The 24,440-nt window shown below is 38.6% G+C and overlaps 1 long non-coding RNA gene across 1 annotated transcript; it reads left to right on the forward strand.

Annotated features, from left to right (window-relative positions):
* Window positions 1-1,311: 1,311 nt before the first annotated feature.
* Window positions 1,312-22,572, forward strand: LOC105881258 (uncharacterized). The gene is made up of 4 exons (XR_001158617.2): window positions 1,312-3,322; window positions 18,364-18,590; window positions 21,559-21,648; window positions 22,208-22,572. It is a non-coding gene; the product is annotated as an uncharacterized LOC105881258 (long non-coding RNA).
* Window positions 22,573-24,440: the final 1,868 nt, after the last annotated feature.

Raw genomic sequence — 24,440 nt, forward strand, 5'->3', positions numbered from 1 at the left:
AAGAATTCTTGATGTGTTTTCATATTTTAAGAAGAAGAGTATGGTGGCATACACTTGTAATCCTAGCTACTTGGGAGGCTGAGATAGGAGGATCACTTCGGTCCTAGAGTTCAAGGCCACAGTGTGCTATGGCTGCACCTGTGAATAGCTGAATAGCCACTGCCCTCCAACCTGGCCAATATAGTGTGACCCTGTCTCCAAAAAAAAGAGAAAGAAAGAAAAAGATTAAACAGTTTATGAAGAGTTTGGGATTAAATTAGTGATTGCACACAGAGTATTTGGCAAAGCAAACAAAAACCAACTCTAGGGAAACAAAAGTTTGAGCCAAAAGAAAAAGAAGAAGAATTATAGTAGCTATACTACAGAGCTTAGCTATAAATAACACTTGTATACTTATAATATACATATTAAGCATTAATCTAATCACAATTATGGTAGTTTGGGGTGATAAAGAGATGGGAAGGGTGTATGTGTGAGATGGGGAGGGAAAGGATAGTGAAAGAAAGCTATGTTCTAATGTTCCCCAGTGAGAAGTCATGGAAAATGCCTACATTAAAAATCGAATTAGCAACATAAGCAGATATATCATAAAAAGTTGTGGAAGTAAACACCAAAAAGACCAATCAAACAATCAAGCGAAACCATATCCCTAAAAATGTTGAATGTGGTTGCCTTTGGAGTGGTGAGAAATGCACCTGGAGGAAGCACAAGGGATCACGATTTTTCACATCAAACCTTGTAACTGAATCCTTATGTGCCTGTTTAACTTTGATTAAGACAAACAAAAAGAAATCAAATTATTTAACTATACAAAAATATAGTCAAGGGGTGACCTAATAATTTCCAAATGTGAGGAAATTTGTCTTTTCTCAGGGTGATGACAACTACTTGTATTTGTAAAGTCAAGATTTCAGTTCAGGCCCGGGCGCGGTGGCTCACGCCTGTAATCCTAGCACTCTGGGAGGCCGAGGCGGGTGGATTGCTCAAGTCAGGAGTTTGAAACCAGCCTGAGCAAGAGCAAGACCCCGTCTCTACTATAAATAGAAAGAAATTAATTGGCCAACTAAATATATGTAGAAAAAAATTAGCCGGGCATGGTGGTGCATGCCTGGAGTCCCAGCTACTTGGGAGGCTGAGGCAGAAGGATTGCTTGAGCCCAGGAGTTTGAGGTTGCTGTGAGCTAGGCTGACGCCACCGCACTCTAGCCGGGGCAACAAGAGGGAGTCTCTGTCTCAAAAAAAAAAAAAAAAAAAAAACACAAACAAACAACAAAAAAACCCATTTCAGTTCGATGCTGTGTTCTGATAAGGATTGTTGTACTGGAGTTTCTAAGCAGTTGAGGCATTTCCTTTCCTGGAACTGTGTGGGACCAGCAATCCACATTCAGCATTCTGGCCTGGTTTATGTGCAGTTATGGAGTAAGGCCATAGCCTTTACCTGGCTAATCTTCTGGATTCCTTTTAACTCTGTGGGCCTCTGGCAGAGGTGCGGTGAAGGACAGGGCACTGATGCCTGCTCAATCAAATGCATTTATGTGACCTCAGAACAGTTACCTAACTTTTCTTAATCAATCTTCATTTCCTCATCTGTAAAATGGGGCTATGTGATATCTACTTCATAGCAGTACTGAGTAAATGAAATTTTATTTATGAAGTACTTGGCAGATGCTTCATAATATCAGGTTTTTCCTCTCTGAGGTGGTAATCTCACAGTTTCAGAGCAGTAATCATTTGAATCATATTATGATGATGTCTAATACAATCAGAGAAAGAATTAAAAAATACATGTAGAATAGAGAATTAGTCTAATACAATGAGGTAGATAATTAAAATATATATTTAAATATCTATTTGTTTCACCTTTTACAGGATGCAAAATAACCTAATTTTCCTATCCTAGATAGATATGCTTTAAAAATAATTGACTCGATCAAATTAGATAGCTATTTTGATGTCCTGTAGACACAACTTGACTGTTGTTATGTTGACCTAATACTGTGAGAAGACTTCAGAAATGCCCAAGGCCTATAGGTGATGGAATAGTCAAAACATGCCCTATCCAACCAGTCTCCCAAATTGCTACATAGCCCCTTGAGACCCTGTGAATCATAGTTTATAAACAACTATTCATAGATACAGGCATTCCCCTAGGGTATTATTTGTGTGGGGCTGCTAAAGAACAACTTTAATTTTTTTCTTTTTCTTTCTTTTTTTGCTTTGCTAAGTATTAACCTGGCTCACAGAAATAGAGAAGGGGGAGAGAAGAATCCATTTAGGTAGAGAGGCTAAAGAGGCCCTTTGTATAGAGAGGATGGCAAAGAAAAGTCCCTAAGGAACAAGGACTATGTGGTCCTACGTTCCTCCATAATCCAAGTGCCAAGGCTTGATGTCAAGAATAAATGATCCTGGTTGATGAAGAGCAACCTGCCACTTCTTGGCTTTATGATACTTCCTAAAATGGATTTCAGGATCTAAGATCAGAAAACTATGTTACTACCTCTCAAATCCGCTCAGGTATTAGCAGTGTAGTGCCTATAACAGGAAATGCCTATTTTCACACTGAAATTCTTTAATTTGATAAAAACATTTTCATTTTATCCATTTTTAGAAAAGCAGCCAGTGAACATTTTTAATTTTCCACAGTTGGCTTATAGTGAAATAGATTTCTCAGCCTTAATCTAGATGAAATAACATTAAGTGTCTACTTTGTATCAATCCATTTTCTCTACCTCAAACATGAACAAAAATTCTTTCAATAATTCATCAGTAGAACTCATTAGTTCCTTGAATTGAGTACCTGCTGGACTCTGGGGATGCCAAGATGACTATGACAGGGAGGCTGCCCTGGAGGAGCTCATTTTTAGTTAGGGAAGATACTGGAGAGAGGGGGACCAGATTTGGAGACAATGATGATAAAAATGACAATAAAAGTATGTACAAAGGTTAAGATAACACAAAAGCTAGAATGGCCAACCTAGGAGCTTTCCAAAAAGGCTTCCATAGAAGAGGTGAAGTTTTAGCTTAATCTCAAAGAGTGAGAGTTTACCAGTCAGGAAAAGGAGACCTTGAAGATCTTTGCGAAGAAAAGCAAAGGAACAGAGTTTAGAACCAAATGCGTTTGGGGACTAGCAGGAAGCTCCAGGTAGTTAGGGTAAGGAGTGAATGTGGGGAGATAATAGGAGAAAAGAAACAAGAAACAAAGGGTGAAGCATTCCATAGAATAGTAGCAGGAGCCACAGGCTCTAAGATGTGTTGTCAAGGGAACACTGTTGACAGTGAGGATGGGCTGGAGTGAGATGAGAGACTAGTTAGGAGTAGTCCAGGTAAGAGACATGGAGGTCCTGAATTATGGCAATAAACATGCCAAGGAAGGATGACAAATAATTATAAATCACTTAAAAATGTAAACTACTATGTAAAAATCATAAAAAGATATTAATAATTGATGTTAATTATCTGCCCTACCTTAGAGTCTGTTGTGACAACCACCCCAGTTTAATAAATACTTCCCTGTGGCCAAGCTAATGCACAGTGCCATCTATGGTAGGTATGTGCTGCTATCACTCAGTCCTCTTGTGACTTCCCAGGATTTATTACAAAGGCTATTTGTGGAACAAGCTCATTTTAGCCTTTTTAAACATCATAAAATAAACTTAGATTGTGCATTTTATTTTAAGTATCCTGCAGAAGACAATTAACTTTGCTTCTAGCACGAAAGATAATGTCAATATATCTTTTGGGGAATTGATAAAATGTTGAAATTTAAGGATGTGGCTAAAGATGCCTGTGTTTTTATAGGCTTTCACTTAGATGAATGAATTGATGACTTTGCCACAGCATTTTCAGCATTCCAGGATTGTGATAAAATGGAATCCAGTTCAAGTTTCTTTTAACCTTCATTTTTAGGAGCTTATGATTACATGTGTAAACATTTATAAATATACATGCTTGAATTTGACAATGATTTAACATTTTGACCAAATAGCTATGCTAAATCCATCCATGAGACAGCTGAGGAAATCATTTCTAGAAGAACTTTTGCTGTTCTTCAGTGTTCTTCAGGCAGGAAACCACAGGAAACAATGTATTGTGGTGCATATTTCCCTGCAGGATTTGGTGTGTCATTCATTGTGTAGAATTTTGCTTTCCAGCTGCCTGCAGTTTACATTTTTGGACTGGCTTTTCCCTCCAGGATAATTTGATGAAGTCAGTTCCTCAGATATCATAAAATGTATTTCTATTTTTTAAAGATCAGATTTGTTATTTTTCCCAATTGAGAGATAAACATGATAAAAAAGAAAACATTTAAGTAGCCAGAATTAATTATTTTGACATATGAAATAACATATGATTGCAATATGAAATAGTCATTAGATCATTTTAATAATCTAATAGGATAAGTGCTTTTGCTTGAGTGAAAATGAAGTCTGTCAAAATTTTGGATCAGTGTAAGATATAGTAAGTTAGAACCTGGAATATGGAAATGAAAACCATCCTTTTCTGAGAGAACCTCACTATTCTTTTGTTAGGTATGATTTTTACTTTAAAGTTTTTGCATCCTTTTTACTCTCGCACTTTCCTGCACCCTTTCTTTATAAGAGAGTAAAACATTTTCTCCGCTTTTAGATGAGAAAGTAGTAGGATAAAATGCTTTTAAGTCAGAACTAATATTCTCACGTTAAGCAACTGATTATTTTTAGACACCCATACCAGTGGTTTTTCAACTCTGCCTGCACATTAGAATCACCCGGGGAACTTTTAAAAAAGTGCCAATGCACAGACTTCACCGCAGAATTACTGATTTGATTGGTACAAGGTGGGGCCTGAATGTTCACATTTCTTAAAACCTCCTTCCCAGGCTGAGACCACTCACCTCTACTCTCCTTTGCACAGGTTTCCCCAGGCTCTTTGTCAACCTGCCAAACCTGACTTCCCTGTCACCCATTTAAAGACTATTCTTGCGATAAACTGTAACAAACAAACTCTGTGGTCTCCAAAGTGAAGGGCCCAAAGTGATCTATTAGGGTGTGGGAAAAATACGAGAACTTTATTTCTAATTTTTAATCTTATCTGTAAATGATATCCGTTTTAAAATATCTTATGGTACACATATTAATACAACAGATTTGGAGAAAGTGTAGACAGAACAGAAAACATCCTTTTCCCCGTAAAATAGGTCCCCTAATTCTCTGCTTTCAGTGACAGCAGCTCCAAGGTTGGCTTTTTGACTTCTACTGATTGCTGCAGACTTTTCTAGAGCCAAGTATGGAGTCCTACAAGATGCTTGTCCTCCACTCCACAGCCTTATTCTGTGGCTACTAATCATGGGATACAGCCTCTCTTGCTGGGTCTTTGCCCTACCCAGGATTCCTGATACAGCTTCATCTCCTGGTCCCTTCTCTTGGTAAAATTTCTTCTCACCCATTTAAGGTCTTCTAAAATGCACAAGCAATTTGGATACAGTAACAGGAGAGGCTTTAATGTAGAAATGCCTTCAAAATATTCCCCGACGTTTGATGATAGTAAGACATCGCTTTTTAGGTATAATGATATTATGGTTATTTTGTAAAAATATAAAAGGAATTATTATCTTTTAGAGACTATGATGTTGTGAAATATATGTCTAGTCTTTGTCCCCATTTCCTGGTATACAACTAAAATGTTTGGAATCTTCAAAGTAATGTGTCTTTTTATGCTAATGAGTTGACAGAGGGCTTGGCAGGCCTTTGGTAGCTTCAGGATGGGGACTGGTCAAGGGAAAAATCAAAGCATGATTAGAGGGTTGGGACTTTTCAGCCCCATCCCCCAACCTCTGGGGAGGGGAGGGGGGCTGAAGGTTAAATTGATCACCAATGGCCAAAGATTTAATCATTCACACCTATGTAATGAAGCCTTCATAAAAACCCAGAAGGAAAGGGTTTGGGACAGCTTTTGGATAGCTGAACACACAGAGGTCCCTGGAGGGTGGTGTGCCCAGAGAGGGTGTGGAGACCTGCACCCCTTCCCACATGCCCTTCTCTATGTATCTCTTCATCTGTATCCTTTGTAACATCCTTTACAATTTACAACTGGTAAATGTAATTTATTACTTATTTTCCCTGAGTTCTATGAGGCGCTCTAGCAAATTAATCAAGCCCAGGGATGGGGTCATGGGGACCTCGATTTATAGCCAGTCAGTCAGAAACACAGGTGAAAGACCTGCGGCTGGCAATTGGTATCGGAAGTTGGGAAAGGGGGTAAGTCTTGGGGACCAAGCCCTCAGCCTGTGGGATCTGATGCTATCTCCAGGTAGATACTGTCAGAATTGACTGGAATTGGAGGACACACATCTGATGTCAAAAATGTGCTGTGAGAGAAGAGTAGGAGAAACTGAGTTTATTTATCCCTGTATCCTCAGAGAGATGCATAATATATACTGTAATATTTATGGATGGAATGATACAGTATCTGGAATGTGCTTTAGACTAACATGAGAATATATCTAATTCCAATAATTAAAAAAAAACCTAATATGAGGCCGGGCACAGTGGCTCACGCCTGTAATCCTAGCACTCTGGGAGGCCGAGAGGGGCGGATTGCTCAAGGGCAGGAGTTCGAAACCAGCCTGAGCAAGAGCGAGACCCCATCTCTACTAAAAATAGAAATAAATTAATTGACCAACTAAAATACATATACAAAAAATTAGCCGGGCATGGTGGCACATGCCTGTAAGCCCAGCTACTCAGGAGGCTGAGGCAGTAGGATTGCTTGAGCCCAGGAGATTGAGGTTGCTGTGAGCTAGGACACCATGGCACTCTAGCCTGGGGAACAAAGTGAGACCCTGTCTCAAAACAAAACAAAAACAAAACCAAAAAAACTCCACAAAAACCTAATATGAGAAGGAAGAAAATAGATGTGGTTGAATGGCATATTGACCAAGATTTGACAATGTTTAGATCAGAGTACTGGGTAAACGAAGGTCGTTATATTCTGCTTACTTTTTTGTATGTTTGATTTTTCATAATAAAAAGTTTTTAAGAATCTTTTAGAGCATTTGTGATAAATTTATTTTTTTTTTTTTAAAAAAACAAACCTCCCAGCCCAATATAGTAATGGCACCTAAACCACAACTATTGGGCCTGAACAATGTGTGAATCTATTTCAGATATGAGCTTTAGATTGAAGTGAGTTCCGGTACTCTGAGAATGATTTCCTCCTACCCCTCAAACATTAACCACTTTCCTTTTCTTTTTTTTTTTCTTTTCTCTTTTGTCCCTGTGCCTATCTCTCAACCTACCTACAATCGCTTTCCTTATAGTTAGCATTCTTTCTCCTAGCTTGTGTCTTTCATTTGCCTTTATGGTTTTCTTACCAAGTCATTTTGTTCTCTGCCTCACCCCAAATCCTCCTCAGACATCAAATGGTCAAATCTAGTCAGCACCCTCAGGACATTTTCTCACCCCACCACCCATCTGCCTCAGCAGGGCTGTTGGGGGGAGGATGGCCCCCTTCGCCAGCAGCACCAGAAAAGCAGCTTCCACATGTCATTTGTCAGCGACCTCCTGGCTCTGGCCTGAGGTCTCCTCCTAGGTGCTCTGGGTCTTCCAACCTCATATCACAATCCTCCCTAAGGGGATTTCAGATATTTACAGATTGGGAGGAGGTGACCTTTCTGCTCTCCTCTGTCCTGGCCCAGTGGAAACCCCCCCCCCCCATCCCCTACCCCTACCTTCCTGGTCCTGTTAAATGGAAAGTCTAGATGCAGGTTTCAGAGTTTCTGTTGGGGGGACTTTCTAGGATGTCTATTAATTTTGGAGTTTTTCTACCCCCTTTTAAGTATACAAGTTGCTCTGAAAGTCCCTAAAGCATTTAGCATTATAGCTATAATTAATCTGTGATATTTGGAGAATTTCAGGGTTTTCAAATTACTCGGAAATACATTATCTTGTTTGTGCAATTTTTTTATTCTTCTGTAACACGGGTAGCACCTGGTTTGCTCTTTCTGTGACTATAGGTGAGAAGGGCTACTCTTTTTCACTGTGATCGAAACAAGCTCCATTTCACTGTTCGAATTTAGGTTTTTTCCTAACAACTTTCTGGTCCCCCATCCCTAGCATGGCTATTAGATGTTGCATCACCACTTCCCTTTCCCCTACTGCTCTGTGACCTACCACGTGAACGAGAGAAAAGTGTCAGTCAGTGTGGACAAGCTCACATCACAGTGTTGGCAGCTGCATTCGTTTTGACCTATAGTTAGGCCTGGGCTGGGGAGCTGAGGGGGAGGGGCTGGAGCTGGGGAGGGGAGAAGAAACAGATAATTGTTCACTTTCCCTTCTCTCTTTGCACTTCCAGTTTTAGAGAGGCTAGAGGCAAATCTCCCAGCTATAAACAGGGGCCTCCACTTCAGTTTGTGTTTCAAACACTAGGAGAACTAAGCTTAAGACCTTCCAGCCTTACTGGCACACCCAAGACTGAGATCAAATAGAGTAAGGGAGGAAAAAAAGGAGCTACCAAGGCAGTGCAAGGTATTCCTTGGAAGAGGAAGAACAGGAGAGAGAGGTAGAAGGGACCAGCAAAGAGAGAGAAGAGAAGGAAAAAATGAGGACACATTTGTTCTTTCATTTATTTCATATGTTAGAAGAAAGTCTGGGGTATCCTGTGATTTATTTCATTAAAATGCATTTCATTGGACTTCTGGTGAAGTATTTAAAATGTCCAATTGCAGCCGGGCGCGGTGACTCACGCCTGTAATCCTAGCACTCTGGGAGGCCCAGCCGGGCAGATTGCTCGAGGTCAGGAATTCGAAACCAGCCTGAGCAAGAGCGAGACCCCATCTCTACTATAAATAGAAAGAGATTAATTGGCCAACTAATATATATAGAAAAAATTAGCCGGGCATGGTGGCACATGCCTGTAGTCCTAGCTACTCGGGAGGCTGAGGCAGCAGGATTGTTTGAGCCCATGAGTTTGAGGTTGCTGTGAGCTAGGCTGATGCCACAGCATTCACTCTAGCCTGGGCAACAAAGTGAGACTCTGTCTGAAATAAATAAATAAATAAAATGTCCAATTTGTAGGTGAACTATTGACATGTTAGATTTTATGGGCAAAATGAGGTCGTTTTTCAAATACTTCCTAAAGCAAGAAGTTCCTGATATAGAAGAGATAGTTATTTTTTGGCCATATTTATCCAAGTTTACTTTACAGCTCCTCAATATTACATTTCATATGAGATATATTTCATATCAATTTGATGTTTTGACTCAATTTTCCAGGCTATCGAGGGAAATAACTTAAAACTTTTTCTTTTGCCTAGGCAGGCAAGACCTATATGGTGATAAATCTGGTTAATGTATTCTTTTTGTATAAAGCCTATCAGGAGCACATAGATGATATTTATCTTTTTAAATACAATGGTGATATGTTCAATTAAGGAAATCAAGGAAATATAGAAAAGTACAACAAAGAAAATAAAGTATGTTATACAAAGGAATATGTATAATAAGATTTTTAAAATACAAATTTTATTGTAGTATAACATAAACTGCTACAAAGTGAGCACACCCATGTAACCAACAGAATAGAGGAGCACTCCAGAAGTAGAATATAACAGCACCCCAAAAGTCTCCCTCATGCCCCCTTCCAAGTGCTATGCTAGAAGTGTTAACGCTATTCTGACTTGTGAAGTGTAGATATTCCTCCTCTGGTTTTACACTATGTATAAATGGAATCATATAGTATGCAGTGTGGGTTTATTTTTTTTATTTTTTTATTTTTTGGTCTAACTTCTCTCATGATTGTGAGAGTCGTTCAGTTTTTGTATATGTTCCTTTTCATTGTTCCTTAGTATTCCATTGTATGAATATACCACAATTTATTTAACCATTCCATTTTTAATGAGTACTTGTGTTGTTTGCCCATCCTGAGCTATCCTAAATGGTGCTGCTACGAACATCTTTATACATTATCTTCCAGTGGACATACCCACTCCTTTCTCTCCTAGGACAGGGAGTGCTGAGTTATATGGTAAACATATATTTAGTTTTAATAGATAATGGCAAACATTTTCCAAAGTAGTTATACCAATTTTACGCTCTTGCTAGTAATGGTTGAGTTCTACTTGTTTTACATTCTTGCCAACACTTGGTATTTTCAGTCTAAAAAGGCCAGGCCATTGATGGTAATTACTTGAAATTATTTTTTCACCTAGACAGACAAGGTGCATATGTTTGTTTCTTTTCCATAAACTCTGTAGGAGCATATAGATAATATTTTTTAAAATTATAATGTGATATATGTACTTAAATCTAGGACAATTTTGGTTACTTTTGTGGGTAAGTACTTATTCCCATCGTGGGTGTAATTTTCATTTCATGTGTTTGTCAATCATTTGGATATCTTGTTTTGTGAAACACCTATTGAAGTCTTTTGTCAATATTTCTATGGGGCCGGGCGCTGTGGCTCACGCCTGTAATCCTAGCTCTTGGGAGGCTGAGGCGGGCGGATTGCTCAAGGTCAGGAGTTCAAAACCAGCCTGAGCAAGAGCGAGACCCCGTCTCTACTATAAATAGAAAGAAATTAATTGGCCAACTGATATATATATAAAAAAATTAGCCGGGCATGGTGGCGCATGCCTGTAGTCCCAGCTACCCGGGAGGCTGAGGCAGAAGGATCACTCGAGCCCAGGAGTTTGAGGTTGCTGTGAGCTAGGCTGACGCCACGGCACTCACTCTAGCCTGGGCAACAAAGTGAGACTCTGTCTCAAAAAAAAAAAAAAAATAAAAAAAAAATAAATAAATAAAAAAAAAAATAAAAATAAAAAAAAATATTTCTATGGAGTTGTCTGTTTTTCATGTTGACTTACAGGAGCTTTTTATATATTCTGGATGAGTCCTTTGCCAGATGTGCAGTGGAAATATCTTTTCCTACTCTATGGCTTGCCTTTTCACTCTTAATAGTGACTTCTCATGCAATAGAGGTTCTTAATTTTAATGTAGTCCTGTTTATAAATATGTTCTTTTTTGTGATTAATGCTGCCTGTGTTCTGTTTGAGAAATCTTTGACTATTCTAAGGACATGAAAATATTCTCTTATGTTTTATTCTAAAAGTCATATTATCTTACCTTTCACATTTAGATCTACAATACATCTAAAATTGATTTTTATGTATATTTTGAGGTAGAAATCACAATCATTTTTAATGTGTTTGTCTAACTGATCCGTTATCATTTATTGGAAAGACCATTCTCTCCCCATACAATGTGAGTTTTAATGGGAACATGGTATTCCATCACATAGATGTGACATTTAACCAGTCAAGAGAGATTTTTAGTTGAACATTTTCTTATTTATTTTTCCTTGATATTTGGCTTGAGTGACAAGAAGAAAAACAAAAGAGATACTACTGAAATGAGTGCTAAAGTACTTTATAAAGAATAAGTATCAAAATGCTGAAAACAACCAAGTATTTATTAAAATATGATAAAATTCTTAGTTATAATTCTGAATTGACTGTTATAAGCCAAACATAAGGTAGACTTTAAAAGTGAATTTTGGGCCGGGCGCTGTGGCTCACGCCTGTAATCCTAGCTCTTGGGAGGCCGAGGCGGGCAGATTGCTCGAGGTCAGGAGTTCAAAACCAGCCTGAGCAAGAGCGAGACCCCGTCTCTACTATAAATAGAAAGAAATTAATTGGCCAACTGATATATATATAAAAAATTAGCCGGGCATGGTGGCGCATGCCTGTAGTCCCAGCTACCCGGGAGGCTGAGGCAGAAGGATCACTCAAGCCCAGGAGTTGGAGGCTGCTGTGAGCCAGGCTGACGCCACGGCACTCACTCTAGCCTGGGCAACAAAGTGAGACTCTGTCTCAAAAAAAAAAATAAATAAATAAATAAAAGTGAATTTTGACTGGAGGCTTGCATAAATCAGTATTTTTTTGGTGAGGCTTAGGTTAATTCTAGTTAATAATGATGTTGATCTTATTTTATTAGATGTATATTAAGCAGCTGAATAATTAAGCTACTGTTTTATATTTTGAAGACCAGTTTGGAGAGTGTTTCAAATTATTTGAATTTTTTTTCTTTTTTAGAGACAGGATTTCACTCTGTGGCCCAGACTGGGATGCAGTGGCACAATCACAGCTCACTGCAGCCTCCAACTCCTGGGCTCAAGTGATCCTCCCTTCTGCTTCAGCCTCCCAAATAGCTGGGACTACAGGCTCAAGCCATCATACCTGACTAATTTAAAATTTTTTTTGGTAGAGTTGGGGGGGTGGGGTTGATGGGGAAGGGCGGGCTCTCCATATGTTGCCCAGTCTGGTCTGGAACTCCTGATCTCAAGTGATCCTCCAGCCTTGGCCTGCCAGAGTGCTGGGATTACAAGCATGCCAGGCCAAATATTTGATATTTACCAGAGAAAACTTGGCTTTAGAATAAATTACACTATTAACATTTGTTGCTACTACACTACTAGCATTCATTCTCTCAGTGGCTTATTCTGAGGTAACTTTATTTGAGATGACTCATAATTTTAAAAGTATTAAAAAAATGAAAACTTATGAAAAGTTATGTGACAAGGATGGCTATAATCAACACTTACCTGGGAAGTGGGTTCCGTGTCTTCTAATGATATACATTATCATTCATACATGTAAATTTTATGACTGAAGTTTAACATTTTTCAACGGTTAGAATGACCATCTTGTATGGTTAGATTTATTCTAATAAAAGAAGTGTAAAATAAATTTCCCAAATGGACTTTAAATTTATTATAATACAGGCTGATACTAGAGAAACTCGCTATTAGTCTTATTTTTAGCTACTGGGAAAGTGTCAGTGATATTAATTAGCCTTTGACATGGATTTTTTTCTCTCTATTAAGTATTTATATTATTATGAAGTCTAATGTATTTGATTTTTAAAAATTAATCTTACAGTGCCTAATAGTTCTGCCATTTAAAATGGTTGTAATCAAAATAAGATGAGTTTGTGATGGATAAATTTAATTTGTTTTGCACTTGGTTGAGCAGAAATTATTAATTTTAATTTTAAAAATCTGATTAATCTGCAGTGCATAAAATGCATTCAAATTGGATTTTAACCTTTAGTAATTAAATTTATTTTTTCACAGATCCAGTATTATTATATATTTATACATATTTATCTTTATAGGTATTAACTATTTTTAGTTATATTAAAATTATTTTAAGGTGTATAAATGTGGTGAAAAGAGATTGCACCTTTTACTTTCACACGTGCAAACCAAACTATTACATCTTTTCAAAAATCTTATCACTTTAATTATTTTAATGCTTCCACTAAGCAGAATGGAACTGGAAGGTAGAAATTACCACAGTGAGGCTTGTGGATTGTGGAGCGTAATTTAGACCGGAGCTTCCAAAAGTGTGTTTTACAAATACTGGCTCACAGGATTAAGACAGTGTTGTGTTCAAACAAAGCAAAACAAAACAAAAAGCATATAGTGGTCAAATTAATTTGGAAAATAAAAGTTAATGAGGTTTTCCTAAAGCCAAGATATTTGGAGCCTTTAATATGCTAATGTGCATTGTGAGTGCCCAGGTGATTGTGGCATGGAGGTTGGGAAAGCAGTATTTCCCAAACTGAGACTTCATGGCAACTTCAGGGTCTAGTCCAGTGTTTCTGGAACGTTCTTCAAGCAATGTTGGCTTATGAAAACCTGTTTTGCCCTCAGATCACCAGTTCTGACCACCCCTCTCAAGGCTCCAAGTCTGAAATAGACCTGATAATTTTGGTGCTTTTCTCTGCTTTATATTCCTGGCCTGAAAAGTTACTCTGTACTCCTGGTTTCTATATGGAAGGAGGTTGAGTCCCCTTTACATCCTTGAACTAGATCCCAACCAATCCGATCCTTCCTTCAACAAATATTTATGTGCTTTTACTCTTCCATTAGTATCAAACAATCTTGCCCATGGTATTCCCAGGCTTGGCTGGTTCCTCCTCAGTTCTCTGCTGTGATCAGACCACTTTACCCTATGTTTTCCTTCCCCTCATTGCCTACTCTTTATTTATTTATTTAGAGACAGAGTCTTGCTCTGTTGCCTGGGTTAGAGTGCCATGGTGTCTGCCTAGCTGACAGCAGCCTCAAACTCATGGGCTCAAGCGATCCTCCTGCCTCAGCCTCTGGAGTAGCTGGGACTACAGGTGCGCACCACCAGGTCTGGGTGATTTTTTCTATTTTTAGTAGAGACAGGGTCTTGCTCTTGCTCAGGCTGGTCTTGAACTCCTGACTTCACATGATCCTCCCACCTTGGCCTCCCAGCACTTACTACTCTTTAGACACTGCACCATTTTTTTTTTATCTTCATAGCAGTTGTCACTATCTGAGAGTATTTATTTATTCATTTACCTATTTGTTAATTGTTTGTCTTATTGCACTGGACTGTAAGCTACAAGACATCAGGGACTTTGTGTCTCTTGTCCTTTGTTTTCTAGTTCCTATAACAGTGCTTGGCCCATAGTAGGTTCTTTAAAACACCCAGCATCTTTGGTCAGGGAACTTGCCTTCTAGAGGGAGAGAGATGCAAACATGTAAACCTGTGCCTTACCAGTTGTGCTTGAGGTAAGCACAGAATGCTACTGGACTTCCAAGGAGGAATTCTGCTCCTGTGTGCGGAGGGGAGTGTTGGGGGTAGGCAAAAGGTTCAAAGACTTGCTGCAGACAAATCTGAACCAGTTTTGAAGGACAAGTAGGACAGTGTTTTTGGCCAAGGAAATAGCCCATGCAGAGGGCTGAAAGTAAATCAGAAGATTTAGACAAGTCCAAGTGGCTCAGGGAGGGTAGTGGGCTGAGAAGAGAAGTTGAGGCTGGCAAATCAAGAAGAGACGGTGACAAGCCTGAAAGATGTGCTAAAGAATTGGGACTTTGGGGCCGAGCGCGGTGGCTCACGCCTGTAATCCTAGCACTCTGAGAGGTGAAGGTGGAGGATGGCTCGAGGTCAGGAGTTCGAGACTAGCCTGAGCAAGAGCGAGACCTCGTCTCTACTAAAAATAGAAAGAAATTAATTGGCCATCTAAAAATATGTAGAAAAAATTAACCAGGCATGGTGGTGCATGCCTGGAGTCCCAGCTACTTGGGAGGCTGAGGTAGAAGGATTGCTCGAGCCCATGAGTTTGAGGTTGCTGTGAGCTAGGCTGACGCCATGGCACTCTAGCCAGGGCAACAGAGTGAGACTCTGTTTCAAAAAAAAAAAAAAAAAAAAGAATTAGGACTTTATTCTGGATTTGATGAACAGAAGTGTAATTGGAAAGATTGTAACCATGTTCATATTAGTATTTTATTTCTTACAGCAGAAAGAAGGGGATGAAAGTACAGATGAGGAAGCTAATTCAAAGGCTTTGAAACCAAACAGAATTAATTACTTAGTGTTTAAGAGACCCACCATGCACCTTCGCCTTTCTGTCCTTTGCTCATAGCTGTTGCTTTGGTGGAAAACATCTCTTTTTCCATCTCTACATGTTCTAATGCCACCTATTGCTTAAGGCCCAGCTTGAATGAATAAATATGAACACTGTGGGACAAAGAGAACCAAATGTATAACCTTGGATCTGTTTCTTAGAGTACATAGGAGGAGGATATCCTGCTCATTCATGCATTTGTTCTGGGCATTTAAGACTATATAAAACTATTCAATGCTTTGTTGTTTTCTATATGCCAGACACTGTGTGAAATGCTATATTTATAAGAATTATCTATTTAGTCCTTACAACTACCAATATACTAGATATTATTATTAGCTTTATATTATAGATTAATCACCTGAAGCATAGTTTTGTAAATAAGTTGTTCAAAGTCAAACCACCATCAGTAAAAATTAAAAATGGAATCTTGGAAGATGAGTACTAGAACCATAATAGCAGCATTATCTTGTAAAGAGCATTTGACTTGCCAGGCGTGGTGGCTCACACCTGTAATCCTAGCACTCTGGGAGGACGAGGTGGGCGGATTGCTCAAGGTCAGGAGTTCAAAACCAGCCTGAGCAAGAGCAAGACCTCGTCTCTACTATAAATAAAAAAGAAATTAATTGGCCAACTAATATACATAGAAAAAATTAGCCAGGCATGGTGGCACATGCCTGTAGTCCCAGCTACTTGGGAGGCTGAGGCAGGAGGATCACTTGAGCCCAGGAGTTTGAGGTTGCTGTGAGCTACGCTGATGCCACAGCACTCACTCTAGCCTGGCAACAAAGTGAGACTCTATCTCAAAAAACAAAAAAAGAGCATTTGACTAAAAGTCAGTAGAGCTGGATTCTAGTTAATAATTAATAGTAATCATATATCCAGCTCTACAACTGAGTAGGACAGTCGTTATCATCCCCATTTTGATAGGTAAGGATCCTGTGGATTAGTGGGTTGACATTAATTATACAAGGCCACACAGCTTGGATTTGAACCCAGGTCTATATGATTCCAAAGTCAAAGATTTTAACCACTTGGAAATGCTCCTCCTGGAAGCTCTTGCACTAATTCATTTGAATGGTGTATGACTTTAGACTCAGAGGTCCCAACTCTGTCATTATAAAATGATAGACTTGGACTAGATGGCCTCTATGACCCCTTCTGCTCTGTGATCTATGGTCTAAGAGCATCTTAGAGCCTTGATCAGTTTCTTCCCCTTTCATTCATCTTCACTACTTTGGGTTGGATTTACTCCCTCAAATAGTGAGAGACATAAATAAAACTCATGACCTGGATAGGTAGCTTACAAGGTAAGCCTGGGGCAGAGAGCAGAGGGCTGGCTCCCAGCCAATTGGAAACTAAAAAAGTAAATGAGGTGATGGCAAACCTGAAGCCAAGCTCCATAGGGCCAAAATCTTGGAAGGGAACACTGGGGAAATGACCACAGCATTTCTAGGTTGCTCAGAGGCCCAATAAGAATCAAGAGGGAATAATAAAAAGGTATGTTAGCAACCAGTGCATGTGTCAAGTGTGGTGTAGGGATAGGGCTGAGAGAATGGAATTCAGTGAAGAAAAACCAGGACTTAGTGGATAGTCTGTAGAGACAACATTGTGTTCAGAATAAAGGCAGAAAAAAAAAGCAGGTCAGTTGGGTGATACCTGATCAAGGCAGCTCGTCTAAAATGGAAAGATCACATGCCATTTGGGGACACTTCCTGGGAAATGTGTTTGCAGAAAACCCAAGCTTTAGTGGACAAATTGCTGGGAAAGCTTTCAGGGGGAAAAGATGCAGGTCATGTTTATGTACCTAATTACATCATATTTATTTGGGGCTTTGAGGAATGCAATTAGTAATTTACCTTCTTAGGATTTTCATGTCAGGAAGACAGAAACATGAAAGATGAGAAAGGGTGAGGTTTTAAGGGAGTGTAGAAAAAAAGGCTTAGTTGGCACATGATAAAGAAAAAAAAAAGTAGGAAAATAGAAACCTTTGTTGTGCAATCTATGTGCAATACAACTGCAATAGATCATTAGGAAGGGAGGCCTCATTCCCAAATGCTGCAGGCCTCTCTACAATTGCTTAACTGTCTCTAAAATACTGAGGCCACGTTATAAAGAAAATGAACCGTCACAGACCCAGAAACATTCTCATACTGGTATGCTTTCCCGTGTTGTAAATTTGATGAGATTCAGTTTCTTTTAGAGGGATTAATTTAGTCAAATTTTCAAAACTGGGCCCTGATAATTTGAGATATCCATTTCATTAGCTTTCTGCCTCATTTTTTCCACATAGAATGAGGTTCATTTAAGTAAGGCATGCTTAACATATATTAAAGAGACAGAGTACCAATGAATTAATGTAAAAAAAAATAAAGATTGGAGACATACTGACATGCAGATGAAGAAATAGAAAAATAAAATTTACATCGCTCAGGTCCCAAATGCTATGACATGAAGTTCTAAAAATGTGACCTAACTGTGATGATGACATAATCAGTGACAACTAGGAGTCTATGAAGATAAAAACAGAAACAGGGAAGCTGTTTTTGGGTGAATGGTGATATAATGTAAGATCGTTCTCAAGAGGTAAATGCATTAATAATAAGGTAGAAACATGAGACGCTTCACAGATGTCTAAGTATTTGGGAAAATGTAGAACCTTCCTTAAGCAAAGTAACAGACATAACATAATGCCTGATATTCAGTAGATCCTCAGTAAGTCTTTTTTTTTGCTCTCTTCCTCTCTCTTTCTCTTCTTCTAAGTAGTGAACATGGGAAAAGAGAGATTATGGGCCTCATTTTTCCCAAATACTTTTATTGGATTGAAACCAGGTTTATGTAAAGCTACGATAGGGAAGGGAGCTAATGTTTATAGAATCAGGACAAACCCTTTTAGGAATAGAGCAAGCAAATAAGCATATAATGTTTACTGAGCACCTATTTTATTCCAGGCACTTTACTTTGTATCAGCGATTTCACTTTATGCTTCCAACAATCCAGTCTCCATTTTGAAGATGAAGAATCGAGAATCCAAAGCCTAAAAATTTACCCAAAGTCACGTAGCTGCTAAATTGGCAAAAGTGCTATTTGTTTCCAGCCTGAATTGTGCTCTTTCCTAAACTTTCCAACACTTGAAAATCATCATATAAGTTGATAAAGAGAAACTGTGATATAAGAGGTATGTGGTGGTGCAAGATGATCATCTGACTGATTTGCCTTAAGGATGATGTAGACATTAATTGCTCTCACCCCTACATGCCTTAAAGTAAAACAATAATACTGTTATTCCTCTTCTTGCAAAGATAATAGTAGTTTAATTCCAGAACACTCAAACATATGAACAAGTACAAAGAAAAAAATAAAAGTCATCCGAATCCAGCCACCCAGAGATAACCAGGTTAATATTTTTATTATACAGTATCTCTACAATGCTTTTTCTATGCTTACATATTTATGGATATTATAGTTATACAAATATTAATATCTATTTTACAAAACATGATCATAAGGTACACACGTGATGTGCAAACTGATTCTTACTCATTCAAACAAATTACAGATAAAAGAAGTTTTTCTAACTTAAATTTATGAAGACTGGGTATTATAACAATATTTTGATTAAAAATTCCATTCACATTAATGAAAGTATTACAGCATTTATTAAATCTATTCAGAGTGCCAGAGGAGAAGAAAAACTATTAAGAATGTTAAATGCTTCATACCTTCTAACATAATATTCATTATGTGAGCATAATAGCTGAATCTCACATAAATTTGATGTCCAGTGCTAATATATCAGTGCTGGAAAGCGCTGGGTAAACAAAGTCCAGCTGTATTTCCTTTGAAACTAGAATTTTTATATTCCCTCAATCAGCAATAGAGAGCACCAGAGTAACTTCTTTTCAGACATCATGAGACCTCAAATTACCTGTTCCTATACGAGCCTGGCTGAGAGAAATAATGTTCAGAGAACACTAAGTGATATGCCATTCATCTACTCTCCTAGGGTATTCTAAGTTCTATCCTTGAATCAAATAAGGTCTTCAGGTTATAATGTATTTATACATCTTGAAACCCTTCATGGACTTGAGGATCCCTTTAAGAAGCAGGAGTGGGCCAGATATGGTGGCTTGCACTGTAATCCTAGCACTTTGGGAGTCTGAGTTGGGAGGTTCAGCATTGTTTGAGGCCAGGAGTTCTAGATCACCCCAAGCAAGAGTGAGATCCCTGTCTCTACAAAAAAAAGAAAGAAAGAAAGAAAGAAAGAAGAGAAGAGAAGAGAAGAGAAGAGAAGAGAAGAGAAGAGAAGAGAAGAGAAGAGAAGAGAAGAGAAGAGAAGAGAAGAGAAGAGAAAAATTAGCTGGGCCTAAGTCCCAGCTGCTTGGGAGGCTGAGGCAGGAGGATCGCTGGAGCCTCAAGAGTTTGAGGTTGCAGTGAGCTATGGTGACACAACTGCACCCTAGCCTGGGCAACACAGTGAGACTTTGTCTCAAAAAAACCCACCAAAAAACAAAAAAGAAAAGAAAAACAAAGCAGGTATGTGAAATTCACTCCTGCATTTACTATGGAAATTATAGTGAGGGTAGTGTCTACCACACCACATGATGCCCCACCCCCTTGAGGATTTGTTTTAGATTTTGATACCAGAAAAAAAATGTCTTGCTGGAAATTTATATGCTTCTTCCTTCATCATAATAACAACGATTTTAATGATTGTGATTCCTAACTTCTTCATCCCCAACAAGGAAGCTTAGAGGCAGATTTGATGCCAAATCAAAAAAATTATGTTCATTCTTGAACTACTGGCCTTCAAGCAATCCTCCTGCCTTGACTTCCCAAAGTACTAGGATTACAGGTGTGAGTCACCTCACTTGGCCTACATTCTTCACATTAGCAAATTCACATTTTCATCTTTCCTGGTATTGTTTTCTATTTCCATTTATTCTACCCTCATTGTTATATTTGTATATAAAAGACAATTCTCCCTTATTTCTTATCTTTTCTTTGTAGTACTACAGTATTTTATAACAATAGAAAGCAGCTGAAAATACTATATGCTAACACAGGCAATATGATACACAATCTCAGGGGAAGGAGTCAGCAGGGAGAATGTGTCAGAGGCCACAGGTTTAGACTAAGAGCCTTTCGATGAACTGGATCAGCTGCTTCAGCTGTGAGCTTTCTTTGATAGTGACAGAACAGGCAATGCCAGGCCTGGAGACCCTACAGGTCCACCCCAGGGCCTGCTTGGAGCATACAAATACGTAGAGCAAAGTCTTGTCTTCATACTTCTTTTCTTTTTTAACTTAGAAAGCAAAAGCAAACATCTTTTTTGCTAAAGAAATGGATTAACAGTATAAAATACTGTGTTTCACTACCTGATTAATTTATTCTGTTCACTTCAATTTGCTCTGCATGTGTGTGGGTGATCTTATAGATTTTTGTCTTGATCCTTGGAATTTAGAAAGGGCATCAGATAATAGCTAGCTATGGCACTCTATTTAATAATATTGCCTGGCTATTAATGAACCTTCTTGACCTAAAGACTAAAACCTCTCTTAAGCTCAGAGAAATTTTCTTCTATTATATCTTTGATGATGCTTGCTTTCCCTTCATCTAATCTATTATCTGATGAAGATAACTTTTTCTTGGAATTAAACACTTCTGATGTAGCCAAGTCATCTGATTTGCTTGAAACTTTCCCAGTTTTAGCACAAACTACAATAGTTGGTTAGCCTACACTTAGCTTACCTGTTGAGTCTCTGAGGCCAGTGGTTTTCAAACTATTCATAGTGACAGAGGAGTTTTTAATTTTTTTATCCCTAATCCATTGTGAACTGATATTTTTGAAAATGCAATAAAAATAAATAACAGCAAAATGAAATAAAAAGGCATAAAATATAAACCCAATTTAAAAATTATTAGATTCAACAGAAATACAATTACTCTGTCAAATTGCTCTGAAAATTTTAAATGCTGACTCTCGATTTCCATTGGTAGTTTGTACAATCTGATGTCACCCAGTGGACCACACTTTGAGTAGCCCTGCTCTAGGATTTCTCTAATCTGCTCTGATAATCCCTTTCCATCTCCTCTACCCCACATTCCACTCTGCAGCCTCTGCTAAATGCCTCTTTTGTGTTTAGATACCCCATTACAATAAGCTGTATACTTCTTGAATGGCAGGGATTGAATCTTCGTTATCTTTCTATGCCCAGCACCCACCATGCCGCCAGGTAAGAAGTTTGTTAGGCTATTGTATTCATTCAGTCTTTTTTGGGAGGAGAAGAAATTACAACAGAGTTTTAATTAGGGTTGTTTTGGGGAGGGTGGGATTGTGAGGGATTTCTTTCTTTTTGTGCTTTTCAGTATTTCCTAAATTTTTCTAACACATGTTAAAAATGGGAAAATTTAAGCAATTTAAAAATGAGAAAATTTGAACAACTGATATTACAGAATAAATGATATCTATCTCATCATGGCTTGTGGGCAGTAAAAAGTCCCCTTTCACAGTGTAGATGAATTGTAGGACAGAGGCTAGTTTGGGTGAGAAAAAGAGAACAACACTGAACAATCCCTCTCATCATTAAGGTACAGGATCCTATTCTCATCCTATTTATATGGAAAAATCATCAAGAGAATAAAATGACTGATTTCAGAAGATAGTCAAGGAAATTTTGTACAAGTTTCCCCCTAAAAATAGAGAATAGAAAGTGTTTCCTTTTCATACTGTGTCTCTTTTCAAGAGCCCGTGATATTGTAAAGTTCAATAACCACCTTGTTTGCATTATTCAGATGCTGGAATAACTGGATGTGATCATTTAAACTATGAGTGATGGGGGCCTGATTTCCCTACCCAGACAATAGTACTGTTTGAACTGGCAGTTAATCACAGCTTAAAAGTGACTTATCTGTAATGTACAATATGACTAATTTAGCAGTTAAGCAGTTTCATTGTGATCTTGGTGTCAGTGGAATTCCTGTCACCTATCCAACAGTTAAGTCATATTGCATAACTGTGGAGTGATATCACCATGCTACAAGATTATTGGCTGTAGACAAGAAAAAAAAAAAGTTTCCTGGACTGTAAGCCTTTCCGGTATCTGAACGAACAACTTGTGCTGTTACTGCGGTACAGCCAGAGAGCAAAGTAAAGTGATTTGAAGTGGCTGGCTTTCAGTGTGTCATTGAAAACTGCTGTCTGTAGCACGCAGGGAAAGTCTTCAATGTGCCTAATTATGCGGTCTCTTCCCTTTGTGTGGGATTCCACAGTGCCACTCATTAAGGTGTGGGGTAAGAGAGCTGAGACAATGGTACTCTCTCGTAATGAGGGCATTGGATTTTTCTGAGAACTTTACAGTCGACTCTTTGGAAGGAGTGGTTTAAAAAATGCAGTTCACCATCTGCTATATACATCAACACTGAAGAGATAGTCATTTGGGACCCAGTTGAAAACCTTTTATGGCTAAAAGCCTGGCTTATTTCCAAGGCAACTGGTAGTACAGGTTAATTACTGCACAATATATAAACTTGAGGTTTATTTAATTGTAAAAAATATTGAGCTTTCAAATTACCCTTAGAAATGCCTAAAAATTGGAGCTATGGCTGATTGGAATTTAATGGCTAAAATTTATTGTTTACTATGCACCAGCACTGTTCTAAGCAATTTACATATATTAATTCATTTAATCCTACTAAGTAGGTATGATTATTATCCCCAAATTACAGATGAGGAAATGGCGACTCAGGGATCACACAGCTGGGAAAGAATAAAACCAGGAACTGAACCCAAGTAGTGCAGCACCAGAGCATGGCAAAAAAAAAAAAATATATATATATATATATATATATATATATATTTTTTTTTTTTTTTTTTGAGACAGAGTCTCACTCTGTTGCCCAGGCTAGAGTGCTGTGGCATCAGCCTAGCTCACAGCAACCTTAAACTCCTGGGCTCAAGCAATTCCTCTGCCTCAGCCTCCTGAGTAGCTGGGACTACAGGCATGTGCCACCATGCCTAGCTAATTTTATATATATATATTTTAGTTGTCCATGTAATTTCTTTCTATTTTTAGTAGTGACGGGGTCTCGCTCCTGCTCAGGCTGGTCTCGAACTTCTGAACTCAACCGATCCACCCACCTCGGCCTCCCAGAATGCTAGGATTATAGGTGTGAGCCACTGTGCCTGGCCCAGAGCATGGAATCTTAATTGTTGCCTCCACTACATTTTTGTAATAATAACAACAACAACAATTGCTATTACTACTGCTGCTGCTGTTACTACTGTACTTCCATTTACTGAATGCTTTTTATGTGACAGGCTCTGACTTATAACCACCATATCCCTTCATCAACTCTGACATAGAAACTGTGCTATTATTATCCCCATTTGATGGATTAGGAAAATGAGGCACAGAGAAAATCAGTCACACAGAAAATAGGTAATGAAGCAAGGATTCAGCCCCCATCTAGATCCAGACTCCAGTCTTTCAACCATCACACTACCCTGCTTTTCAATAGTTGCTGTTCATTGAGTACCAACTAATGTGCAATCCTCACAAAAATCCTGCCTCGTAGTTATTATTAGCCCCAATTTATAGATGAGAAAATGGAGGTTCCAAGATATCAGGTAACTTGCTAGCTTTTAAGTGGCAGAACCAGCATTCTTCCGAGTCCATTGGACTCCACCACACTATACTTCCACTAAGAATCCAAAGCTCCAGTTCTGATGCAGGATGGCAGAACATAAGTTAGGTAAAGGGCTGATGTCTCAGGAGGCACTGAGTGTGGAGAGTGGTGTCTTGGTCTGGGCATCCCCAAGATGTCTCAGAAGTCAGCAGTCACCTAGGGGGGGTGCGTTGATTGAGGGGTTGAGGGGCACCCTTCCTTTAGTGTTGATCTGTGAATTCTGGGTGATCTCCTGAGTGTGGTCAGACTCCCTATTCTCCCTTTCATTCCTTTTCTCTTTTTATGCCCCTCAATATTTCCAAAACTGCATTCCTCTGTCCTCCTTCGTTTAGTACAGAGC

Source organism: Microcebus murinus, chromosome 1, assembly GCF_040939455.1.
Source record: "Microcebus murinus isolate Inina chromosome 1, M.murinus_Inina_mat1.0, whole genome shotgun sequence".
Lineage (NCBI taxonomy): Eukaryota > Metazoa > Chordata > Mammalia > Primates > Cheirogaleidae > Microcebus > Microcebus murinus.